Genomic DNA, 13,410 nt, shown 5'->3' on the forward strand with positions numbered 1-13,410 from the left:
GGGCAAGAGATAAGAAAATTTTTCTTGTCCTTTCTACCTTCAGGGGTCCAGTCACCCTAATTCTATCCCCCTTTATTTCTCCCTCTCATGAGAAGACACTCTAACTGCTATTAGATAGCAAAGGACGAAGACTTCAGATCCTTATTACTTCCTGCTGAATGGGACATGAAGTGGTGACTTGCTGCAGTTAGAGAGTCTCTGCCAGAGAGGGGAACTGTTCTAATGGATCCCAGAGTGCAGGAATAGTCTTGGAAGAGAGCATTGGGGAAAATGGATAAAACTAAGGAGTTAATGAGAAGTGAGCACACAGAAAAGTCATCAGGACCATTTGAAGATGAGCTGGCTGAGATTTTCTTCCAGAACTGTTCATTAAATGGCACAGTAGTATTTGACATAGCTTGTAAAACAGATTAGATATTAGCAGAGTTATAAGAAACATATACACAATATTTAATCTTGACAATAGAGAGCCATTGGGTGTCATTAAAGGCTGTATATGTATATTTGGTGTCAGAACTTATTTATATATTCTAGATTTGAAAATAAACCTTTTTGACATCTATAATTTTTTTTTAATTATAGAATTAAAACTATGGGAAAAAGATGTCTTAATGTTTGTTTCCCCTTTTGGAAAGCTCTTGTAGTATTACTTAACAGGCCATTCATATATTTAATGTATTTTTTTATCTTTGGATATACATTTCTCTCTGAGTATTTAAGACCATGCAGATAGCCAAAATTTAATTAAGGATTAATTTTGGAGGTCACTAATGGCTCTCCAAAGAGACTTTGGTGACACAGGAATAGCCCCATAGTTTACTGGTGTCTTGCCTGTTAGGATGAGTCAGGGCTGTACTGGCCAAGTAGTTTTCCCTTTTTTGGGAAGTCAAGAGGACTGATTGCTCCTAAATTGTGCCTGTTTCAGACTGTACACCAATTTTGTTTAGGTCTCCATATCCTCCCTGCTCAGGAAGACAGGTGACTTACCAGGCAGCCAGTGTAGAAGTGTCCCATCATTTCCAGGGGCCTCATGACCTGGGAGCACAGGCCAAAATATTGGCCCTTTTTGCTCAGATGACTGCAGTTGGCTTTGGCTTCTATGTAGGTAATTAACACACTTAGAAAGGAAATTATACCAGTCTGGATGTATGTACATTTAGAGCTCATTTGGTTACTGATGCAGATTTGGTTAAAGAATGGCACAAGAGCTTCTAAAATCATTTTGTCCAATTTTTGAAATTTTTGTTCTACTGTGACAGCATAAGCCATATATCTGAGGCATATGAAGTAGACACATCCCAAACTTTAAATATGTAACATTTATAAAGATAGGCAGAACTTGTTATCAATCTTGAAAACAGAACCAATTGATTTACAAACTAATTAATTTAACCTAGAAATTGTCAGAAAAGGACAAATAAAACAGTATAAAATCTTGGCACCTGTGTTTGAAAACATCTTTGATTAGTTCAGATACTTGTGTGGGTACCAATTACCCAGAGAAATTAGAAACAGAACCATAGAGCTTGAATATTATTTTTACTCAGATGAAGACCATTGTTGTAGCATGAGGCTGTACCCTAAAGTAGGGAATATGTCTTAAGAGTTAATTTTGTTATAAGCACTGGACTTAAGATGCCAAAATTGAGACAGTTACTTTACATACAATAAAGCAGAATCTGGTGTTTTTTTTTTTTTTTGAACCAAAACAGTTAGCTAAATTTTAATATAACCCTTGATAAATCTTTTGTGAAAGAAAAGACACCATTTGACAACCATGATTTTTTTTTTTTTTTTTTTTTTAAGGAACCCACTCAGACTGCATTCTCTCCCTCTTACTCTCCCAGGGGAGAAAAGAACGATCATCAATGGCAAAGGGCATTTGCACAGAGCAGCACCCAGTGCCAGCTTCACGCTCAGGAGAGAACGCTACACCTCCTCCTCGTAGTTTCCAGTGCTCTACACAGTCAGAGAAACTTCTCTAGTAAAGAACTATAGAAATGATCCCTGAAAGTATGGTCTTAACCATGATTTTTGCTTAATCTTGATAGTGATTGATTTTATGTGCCATAGAAATTCCTATTAACATAAAACAATTTTATGTTTTACCCATGAATTAAATTTGATAAAGCTTACCCAAGCTATCCCATCATATTTTAATCTGAAAATTAGTTTTTTGTTCCTTGAGAGTTTGTAAACAGTTGAAAAATCTCTAACCTTAGACATGGTGTTTAGGTTTAGCCTAAAATGTCTTTTCTACATATACATATCTTTACCCACATACTTTAATATTTTGATCCAAGTACCATCCAAAAAGCATTTTTAAAAAATCATTCTAGACCCATCATTTAAAAATTCCTTCCCAGTTCCTTCAATCAACTCATCTCGCACCATTATTAACCATCTTTCTTATAATCCTGTTAAGACAAACTACACCAAATTGATTAATCCCATTAATCATTGACAAGCAAGTAGTCTAGAGACAATTTTATGTCATTAGTACCAATAACAAACAAACTCGAAAATGATTTTGTAAGGAGTAGCTAAGGCAAATTTTGTTGCTATCTTTAGGCAAGCTGGCCTAGAAGTCAGGTCAGTTACTTCCTCCTTTTAAGTAACAGGATATTACAATCTTTTTTAAATTATTGTTTTAAGATACCTGACAAATTATATGTTATCACTTCAGAGAGAATTCTGTTATTTTCAATAATCTTCTATGTAAGTTGAAGTTGACCTAGAACATAAACTCAGTAATTATATTTATGATATCTTGTAACACAGGATGGCATTGTTTATGTAAAACTTTAATTTACCATAGGCTTTAGTTAAATGTGACCTATTTTTTTTTTTTGCTTTTGTCTTTTTGGTGCCTTGGTGCTGGCAGCTGGGCGGGGATTGCATACACCTTAGATCAGTCCCAGCTCCTGGGGACTCACCTGGGGTGCAGTCTAGCACACGTGGAGACTGGCCAAGATGACTGCCACAGTCAGAATCTCAGTACCTGAAGGAAGGAGGCATCCCCAGGATTATCAGGAGCCACTGGGAAAGGAGGGGCCCCTTACGGGGAGGGGGAGGGAGTGGAGGCAGCCCAAGGACACTCGGGCCACTGGAGAAGGAGGTAGAGACATGACACCTGCACAGGCTGAGGCGCCATTGTCTGCGCACGTGTGAGCCAGCCTTGACTCTGATTTAAGCAAAGCCGGCTTGTAGTTTCACCTCTTACAGGAAGTGAGGGGAAATTTCCTTTCTGAACTTTTTGTTTCCTAGCCAGATATGCTATGTGGGTCCACGTTTCTGGGCCACATGGATGCCCAAAAGTCATCCAGAGGGTGACATGGAGGCCTTCCAAAAGGAGCTGGCCTCCCTCTGAGAGAGCTTAATTTCCTTAACTTTCAGAAGAGCCCATGATCTTTGAATCTGTAATTCCTTTTGCTGGGAGAAAATATTAAAGTAAAGGAAGAAAAAGAGACAAATAGTTTCCATATGATGGAAGAAAGAGAAATTGAGGTTTTTGCCAACACCCAGCGGGCTGTCAGGATCCAGGCTGAAGATGGCTGGCCTTCAGTCAATACCAAAGAGTGGCCTCGGACAAGAGACTCCAGTTACCAGTTCATCATGTCTGGTCCCACTCTATGGTGCGAACTGAAAATAAAGGAGGAAAAAGAGAAACCTGCCAGCCCTTAAAAACATGGGCTCATGGGCTGATGTCTCCTAATCCCTTTGGGAGAGCACTCACCTACCCTATCTGTCTCATAGGGTCACTGTTCAGGCACCAGCTGTGCGTTCCTGGTCTGTGGCTGGCTGTGGTTCCCTGAAAATGCCCAGGTAACTGGGGTGGGGGAGCGTGCAAAAGTGAAAGACTTTCAGGAGGAGTTTTGGTGTGAACAGCTCTCTCAGTTTATTGTAAGGGAAAATGGGTTTATAAGCATCTGAGAGTGGGGGGAAGACCCTTAGGGGATTGGATTGCCAAGTTCATTTCTCATGCCTGATTAGCATATAGGGACATTCATTCTAGCACACAGGCAATGGTAGGGGGTTCAGGTGATCTAATGTCTCAGGACTGTGTGAAGTCTGCTGGCTGATAAGGAGTATCCTAGGCAACTGACCAAAGGTCACAGGGCTATGGTCAAAGCCTAAGTTCAGGTGCACTGGGCTTGGAGGGGGAGTGCTCTCCTATAGACTGGGGGTACTTAGCCATGCCTAGCAGCTCAGGCTTCTCTCCTGAAGGCTCCAGCCTGTGCCTGACAGTGCCCAACAGCACACCCACCACACCCACCCACCCACACACATTAAAATAATAATAATTTTAAAACCCACACCTACAATCTTCTTCCTAGAAAACTGATTTAGTGTGTCATGGGTACTATGCAAACACTTGTGAACTGAATGGATTTGTAATCCTGTAGGAGGCTCAGAGAAAGCCAGCTTCATTTTGGTAGTTTCAGTTAGGGACAGGAGCCCAAAGAGAACCAGAAGATGCCACTCCACATTGTCAGGCATGGATCTCCTGTGTGATCCAGTTTAACCACAATGGCTGCAGCAACCCCTTCTCCCTCCACAGTCTAGGACACTACCTAGATGGGCTGACCTTTGGTCTTCCCCTTCTGTACCTGAGTCTCATGAAAGGATACAATGTCAATCAACTATAAAGGCTTGTCCTTGCTCATCTCTGCCCTGTGATTTCTGTCTGGATCCATTTAAGTCTGGCTTTCCCAGGTAGGCTGGGTAGGATAAAGCATTTTTTTCTTGCTTGGATAGTTTTCTGCTTTCCATCTGCTTTCTGTTTTGGACAATTTCTCATGTTAATGACATGTATGGTTTTCCTCTGAGTCTAATTATGTGTATATTTCTTTACTCTAGACCTACCATGTGGGAACTTCCTCTAAATTCTAGACCTGCTACGTGTGTAATTTCTCTAAACTTGGAGGAATCTTGGGTGTAACTCTCTTTCTTACCCATTTCTCATCTGAATTTTCTGGTCTCAACTTTAGTACTTTCTCTATCCTATCCTATTCTTTTTTTTTTTTTTTTTTTGGTTTTCTGAGGTAGGGTTTCACCTGGAATTCACTATGTAGTCGCAGGGTGGCCTTGAACTCGCATGACCCTCCTACCTCTGCTACCTCTGCCTTCTGAGTGCTGGGATTAAAGGTGTGAGCCACCATACCTGGCTCACTCTCCTATTCTTTAACCATCATCACTTACTCTTAACTTTCTTCAATGGGGGAGGCTCAAAAGGGATGCTGTGCCTTTCACACGAGTTCATGTTTCTTCTAAATCTCTCTACATAGATCCTCTTCCATGTGCCTGTGGCTCTGTTCCAGCCTCTTACTGGACCTCCATTTCTCTTAAATGAACCTCACGAACTGTACTGTACTTTCCACACTAGTATGTGTTTTCCAACTTCCACATGCTTGTGACTCTACACCAGCCTTTCCCTAGACCCCCAACTGTCTTTAAATATATCCCAGAATTTGTTATTTCTCCTTAAACTCAATAATTCATAATTTATCCCCCTTGAATTTTTATCAACTCTTTGCTAAAAATAATAGGATAAAGACCCCAAATTGGAGTGTATAAGCTTGGGAGACTCCTCCTGAACCTTCAAATATTGCATCAATGCTTTATGATCTGCTCTGTAAACATATATTCATATGTAAAGGTTCCTACACACACACACACACACACACACACACACACACACACACACACACACACACAATCGCTGTTGTTAGGCAGACATTATGAGCCAACAGGCCAGTTTCCCTAGGTCTATTTTGTATGCTGGCATGAGAAGAGTGTCAGGCATTTGAGCCCCTTCCCTTCTTCTTTGTCACAAGTTTGAGTTATGTTTTAGACTCTGATAAACAGTAGCTGTGAGGTCTGTGAAATATCAGAAATGGTAGAAGGAGCCTATTGTCACATCTTTTAACCTCAGATTCCATTTGAAATAACACAAGAAAAACATTGTGGCTCTCTAGCACACCCCAGATAATTTGTGAATTTGGATATTCTTTAAATATTTCTATTTTTAGTAGCTTACCTGCATGCAATCAAACCTTCCAAATTTATACAGTGTTTTTTACAGCTTCTTTCTTTATCACATGTAAGTGAAGGTGCTGGATGTGTACGCTCTTTCTTCTCCTTCCAAACAACAACAAAAAATCAATGTTATTAAATGCTGCCTGCCTCTTCTCGTTCTTTAGTTCTTTATGTCCTTCTTGCCCTTGATGGCTTTTCCATAGGCCATGAGTATTTCCATTGCAAATGACTATCCCTCTCCAACTGACACAAATACACTCAGGCATGTGGACTCACAGCCTCCACGCTGAAAGGATATGCCTCTCTCCTTCTCGCCCCAAGCACGGAGACAATAAATAAATGACCAGAGACTATCTAGATACTTGATCTTTCCAAATAATGGACATGCATAGTGTTTTCATATTTGGCACAAAGATACTTACTGTGGGTTTGGTTCTGTGACACTGGAGAGGCAGGCATACCTCTCAGGACTCTTTCTGGATAAACATTCATACAAAGGAATGATTTTCTCTTCCACAGCTGGACTGGGGTGAGGAAACATTCCTTTATCTGGCAGCCTAGGTCCTTGCATGTTTGAATCAACATGGGAATTGAGTTCCCTTCAGGGCCTTGAGGTGGTTCTTGGTGGTGGTCCCCTTCCTCCCTTTCTTCTGCCAGCTCTGGGTAGGTGGAGGGTTCTTTAGCTGCCTAGGCACCCTCTTTTGGAAATCAGATCAAAGTTTCTGGAAAAACAAAAATGAAACTACCAGGTAGTAAGAAACACTAAGCAATCCTACAATTGGAATGCTACTATTTTTACTAGTGGAATGCAGTTACTTAAGAATGCGTGACAATCACAGTTATCACATTTTAATTTTGTTAGATTATTTTTATGGTGTGGCAGTTTTATCTTTAAGTAAAATAAGACAGTATTCACTATTTATAATATAGGAAAACACACATAAAACATATACTTGTCAACAAATGTTGTACAGATTTGTTGTTATCTTGTTGTTTATCTAATATGCTTGTATATAATTAGATTTATAAACATAAGTGACATATCCATTTATACTTATGCCTTATATATGTTGTTTTTTATTATGTGGTTACATCTCAACAAGGTAAATAAAATTGATTTGGAGAACTAAGCTGTCCTCTTTTGCAGATAGTAGCCTGTGGCAGTAGCAATCACCTAGGCAAAATTATTAAAATGCTACTGATTCTTCTTCATGTAATTACAAAGCAAATGACCCTAGGAAGTCCAGTGAAAAAAATGTGCATCACAAAATTATTCACACTCAGCTTTTCTTGGGGATCTGTGCCCAGTCCAGTACTAGCAACACCAAGTATCAGGGAACAAGGACCCATTGTGTCTCTACTTGAGTACCAACCCAATGGATAAACCCCACTTGTATCTCAGCATAGCCCCTGAGGGCCTATGGAGGGACACAGAGAACAGCCAGCCCATTTAAATTAACTGAAAGCTATTTTTCCTGTGCTTTTAATAAATAATTTATTGCCTTTGTTTAATAACTAAAGGTCTGCCTCCACATAAATAAGAAATGTGTGATAACCAGTTTGCCCTTGGGAGCTGTTAGTCTAGAGTTTCTTTTCTTTTTTGTAATTGTGAATCCAAGTACACTGTTACTAGTGTAATGGAAAGAAGGTTTGTGTCTGTTGCATATTCTTCAAAGGGATGAAATGAAGCTCAATGAAAGACAGCTTTTTGGTGCAGGGTACGAAGAATTTGAAGGGACCAGTGAACTGCTGTGTGATACAACACAGCAATTATTATAATTTTGCTAATATGACTGTTTCACCAATGAGGACAGTGGCACGATGTTACCAAGCTCTTTGACTTAGGTGATATTTGCTTAATATATAAGTTGCAAACATAAACATTTGTAAAATTTCTATTCAATCTTTCATTTCAAGGTAATAATTTTGTAGCTTTATAAAATTCTATCACATGGGCATGCATTACTTAGATTACTTATACATTGATTAATTTTGACTGACATTCACTCCTACTCTGGTTTCCTACATAGTCATCCTACATTATATTCCTGAGTTCCATGAATGAAATTCATGGCTTTTCATTGCCATGTCATATTTCTTTAGCTGAATGGCTCACAGTTGACTTTCATTTCTCCTTCACACATTGGATGGATCATTTGGGAGAGACCTGCATGTTAATCACAATGTGGTCATGAATAGTCTAGAGGCATTTTGTAAACACATGAAAATTCAAGTAGGTATCTGTGGAAAAGGAAATTTATGACTTATCTGATATGTTTGTGTTTAATTTGATATGTTACTTCAAAGATAATATTCCAATTTATAATATCAACCTTCCTGAAAGTTTCCATTGAGCTCATGTATTTATAAAAGCATACTACCAGTAACATTCAGTTTTTGATCTTTCTTATATGACAAGAAACATTTTTATGTATTAGTACTGAAATTAATTTAAAAATATGCCTTTTGTTTTAATATTTAGTCATTATTGCTTGAAAGTTATTTTTAGCACATGAACTAAATTTTTTCAATAATAACTACAAAAAATCTCAAACTGCAATAAACTTGCAGCAACTATCAGATTATCAGATATTATTTTACTAAATGTTTTATATGCCTCTATTATAAATTGGAAAGTAAAATGAAATCATGCTAATGCAACTTTACAAAGTTGACTTGCAGGGCTGATGTGTTGAACTTGGTCAGCATATGAAACACAACTTCGGCCAAGATTGTGGCACCCCGGTTTGGTCCACGCAAAGCTACTTGTGTTGTTCCATCTGACACTAAGGAAGCAGCCTCCCCGCCTGAGCTTAAATCAGTAGATGAGTTCATATATGTCTCCTTTCACAGAATATATGCATTCAAGTTAGTGCAAGCTAACTTGAAATAACAGTTAGGATTTCTGACATAAATCTGCATCCTTGAGCCTTCACTAATCTTATATATTTTGGTAAGGGATTCAACAAAATGGCACTTCAGTGAAAATAAGCACAAAAGGCAATTTCTAATGGCAGTATAGAATGGCCACTCTCCACCAGAAAGCAACATCCTCAAAGCATTTTGTGTAAAGGGTCTCTTGCATTCACTACTTTAAAAATGCATTCTTGAGACAGGATGCATTTGTCCTGCCTGCATACTTTAAATGAAATACTTTGCATTTCCTCTTGAAATAACTCACATTCTTCACAAAGGTACCTGTGCACAGATAAATGCGTAACATAGAAATGCAGGTATCTGAAAATACAGACTGCCAGGCCTATATTAAAGAACCCAGGAAGTGTAACAAAAAGAGTAAAGATCTGTCCAAGTCATTAGAAGTAAAATATTCCAGGGAAATTGTCCATGGATTATGTCCCTCAATTGTGTGCCTGAAATTATGGACAACACCCACCCATTGTTTCTACAATACAGACCTAAAATGAACTTCAATTAATATATTCAGCATAGGAAGACATAAACAGTGGTAACTAATAATAAAACAGACCAATAAATAATATACTGTCCTGGGAGGAATGTAAAATAACTTTTAAATTACTTATTTCTGGAATTTTCTATTTCATGCTTTATGTGGTGAACTAGGTAACTGAGAGCACAGAGCGGACGACCACGGGGTGGGGTCCTCATCCTGCCATACCCAGGCTTGCCTTTACTCTCCAGGCTCACTGTAAAGGAGCAAAAAAGCAATCTCCTCTGCACAACCTATGCAAAAGTTCTTGTCACCCATACCTGTGAGCCTTGTAATCTGAGAAAATAAAATCACTGATATACTTACATAATTATTTTTTAAGTTATTTTTTGAGGTTGAATCTCACTCTAGCCTAAGCTAACCTGGGACTCACTTGGAACTCTGGCCTCAAACTCAAAACAATCCTCTTATTTTAGCACCCCCCGCCCCAAGTGTTGGGATTAAAGGGATGTGTACCACACATGGCAATTCTTGTACTTTTAAAATCAAAAGTGAATGCAGTTACATTTAAAACTAAATAGGGAATTTCCCCCTATGCATTACTTAACTTTTTAAAAGAATGAGTGTTAATTCTATTTCCTTAAAGGTTCACCCAGTCACAATCACTCAGTCGTGGCCACTTTCACTAAAGCCAAGATAAAGGCAATATAATTTTCCTGTAATAATATGACCCTGGAAACCAGAACCTACTAGTGAAGCCCAAGTACATTTCTTTATTAGATGGCAGGTAACTTCAGAAGCTGCTGCTTTCATAGTTTTGGGAAACCTGCCTCACAAAACAGAGCTAGCTGCATGGCAATAGCACAAAAATTTAGGTAATTTCATGGCAAAAAGCATCATGTAAATTTTATTGCTTATTCTTGATAAAAATAAAGTTATAGAAAGTAAATACTTTAACATCTGGACTTGCTCCTCACTGATTGCTCAACAGGACATAGTGGTCAGCCTTTCTATGTGCCTAATATATTCTTACAAAAATTTGTTTGGATCATGATCTTAGGCAAAGAAATCCAATTGGACATGTGGTTATTCTTGGTAGTCACTTTTATTTTTCAATGTCAAGTCTGAGACAATAAACAAAGCCAGCTGTTTTATTACTATTGATTTTAACAGTCCTAGAAGAAAAGATGTCTAAAGAAAGACACTAGTGCCTCTTTCCCTAATTGAAACAGTAAACTTCAAGAAATCAGAAATTAGAATTTCCCCAGGAATCTCATGCTGGGAGGAAGTGAAAGGCGGAAGCTCGGTGCCAGCCAGAGCAGGAGCTTGTCTACCCAGAAGGGATTTCACATATTTCTGACTGCTTCTCCCACTGCCTTTAGGAAACACTGGTGTTGCCATCTAGTAGTTGGGTTTTCGTTCCACGAATTAAGGTATTAAAAGGCAGAAAATAATTTTAAAAAGCAAAGATTATCTTAAAGTAAAAGTAAAGGAAACAGAGAAAATACAGACTCCTTATGGACGAGGTGAGAGCTGAGCTTTTATTGAATGAGAGAAGCCTTCCCTGCTGGAGCACACGATTAGTCAGTTTAAACAAAGACGAAGGTTCTGGTTGGTCTACATTGTATCCAGCGCAACACAGGCTCCAGAAAGAGATTCAAGCACACCAGCAGGAAACTGTATCCATGTGTCTTTTGTTCTCGGGGAAGACAAACCAGGAAGTGGGCTGTTCTCTCCCCCATCTTCAGTCTCCATGTTGGGATACTCTAGAATATAGTGGCCTATCAAGAGCTCCTCTCCATATCCATCTGCCTAGTCAAGGAAGCTAGCCCCTGTAGGGTCTCAGTGCCTCTGAGAGGATGCAGTGGGCAGGGTAGCACTTACCAGCACTGCTGAGTTGTGCACACCTCTAGCCATCTAACACTAAACCTCATATCAGAGCCCTCAACATGGACCTGACATTTAATGGTCATGTTTCTTTGCCTCTCTGCCCCAGGTGTCCACACTGACTACACCTCCTTCCTCTGCTCTTCACCATTTCTTGTCTCTGATGAGCTAGGATGGACCACCTAAAATAGCTTGTTGGGTTTGCTGGAGTCCAAACTCTGATGCAAATTTCAGTACCGAATAGCATTGTGTCTAAAATGGTTAAATTAAAGTGAATGAAACAAATTGGACAACTGAACAGAAGCAGTGCCTCCAACTTTACATTATGTTGTGAAAACAGATAAGCATAGACAAGAATCACTGAAGGTTTTCAAACTTCTAGAAGCCCCTCCTTAGACTTTTGCTAACTATTAAAATTATGTGTGGATATTTGCTGAAAGATATTTAGTTGGATTCAGATAGACTAGACAGGCAGGTTTTCTACCCCAACACACACACATACATACATACATACATACATACATACATATATACATACATACACACACACATACATATATATAATATATATAAAAATATATAATATGTATATTATATATATATATATATATATACATGTACACACACATATATGTATGTGTGTGTGTGTGTGTGTGTGATATAGTGTGTGTGTGTGATATATATGTGTGTGTGTGTGTGTGTGTGTGTGTGAGAGAGAGAAAGAGAGAGAGAGAGAGAGAGAATTGTATTACTATTTATCTGTATTACTCATTTGGAAATAATAAGTTTTTTCCATACTTTCTATAAATGATCACTGGATAATATTTTGCCAAGATTTCTATAATATGCTTAGGACAGTAAAAATCAAATTGCTAACAATTTTTTGTTTCAAATTAAAATTTTAGTTTTCAAAGGCCACTACATATAGGTGGCAAATTTACCATTTGAGTCTTCACCATTTTTACTTTTTTGTCTTTTTTGTAATTTTTAATTATTTTTTATTTTAGAGAGAGAAAGACAGACAGGGAGAGGGACACAGAAAATTGGTGAGTCAGGGCCTCAGCCACTGCAATCAAATTCCAAAAACTTGCACCACCTAGTGGGCTTCACCTTTGTGAGGCTGGCTTATGTCAGATCTAGAAAGTTAAACATGAGTCCATGGCTTCTTAGGCAAGTGCCTTAACTGCTAAGCTATCTCTACAGCTGCTTTTCATCTTTTAAATTGAAGACACTCTGAAGTAGCTTTTGGCATCACTTATGAAGCAGATGGCTACAGAATGCTTCCTGCTTTCTGAATAAGCAACAAGCATATAAACTCATTTGCCACAGATCCAAGGAAAAAAACCAAACTGTTTTTCAAGTTCCAAATTTATCACAAGTGCCATCATCTTAGACAAACTGTGGAACAAATTGTAAACTGAGGCTGTTCATGGAGGTTATGAGCATCTAATAGTATCACAAAAACTTTAGAGGTAAAAAGAATGTTCAAAATTTGCCCTAGAATTCTCATTCTGAAACCTTCCATCTGAAGGAATTTGTTTTTTTTTTTTTTGCTTTTATTTGGTTTCTTCTAATGGAGAAGAATATAATAAATACTATAAATCTGAATTAATTTATGAAGTAAATTTGCCAGTCCTTTAAAAGGTTTACTTTTGACACTTTTATGGATGTACATAATATATTTTGATCTTACCCCCCCCCATTTCTCTCTTATTCCCCTTCTATATCAAAACCCTTTAAAATTCATGTCCATCCTATTTTCATGCCTTCTTCCCCCAGCGAGTTAAGCTGGGGTGGGCAGGGGGTTGCTTATATGAGATTATCTACTGAAGACTGTTTCTGCTTTTCATCAGTTCATAGGCTTGAACCACCATGTCCCCACTCTTCCTTTGGAAGCTTCTGTGCCTGAGGACTGAGGATCCCTGTGTCCAAAAGGAAAACTTCCAATGGGGCTTTCCTCACATGCCTGCTTTATAGTCATAATCGTTGCATACATCATTTCTGCTTCTTTGGGGAAAGAATAGCAGACCTTAAGGGCATCCACTCATGAAAATATATTACCATGATATCTAGAG

General features: G+C 38.5%; 1 non-coding gene across 1 annotated transcript; it reads right to left on the minus strand.

Annotated features, from left to right (window-relative positions):
- Positions 1-1,809: 1,809 nt before the first annotated feature.
- LOC123453980 lies at positions 1,810-2,023 on the minus strand. Its single transcript, XR_006633138.1, has one exon. It is a non-coding gene; the product is annotated as a small nucleolar RNA U3 (small nucleolar RNA).
- Positions 2,024-13,410: the final 11,387 nt, after the last annotated feature.

The sequence above is a fragment of the Jaculus jaculus genome, chromosome 12 (assembly GCF_020740685.1).
Source record: "Jaculus jaculus isolate mJacJac1 chromosome 12, mJacJac1.mat.Y.cur, whole genome shotgun sequence".
Taxonomy (NCBI): Eukaryota; Metazoa; Chordata; class Mammalia; order Rodentia; family Dipodidae; genus Jaculus; species Jaculus jaculus.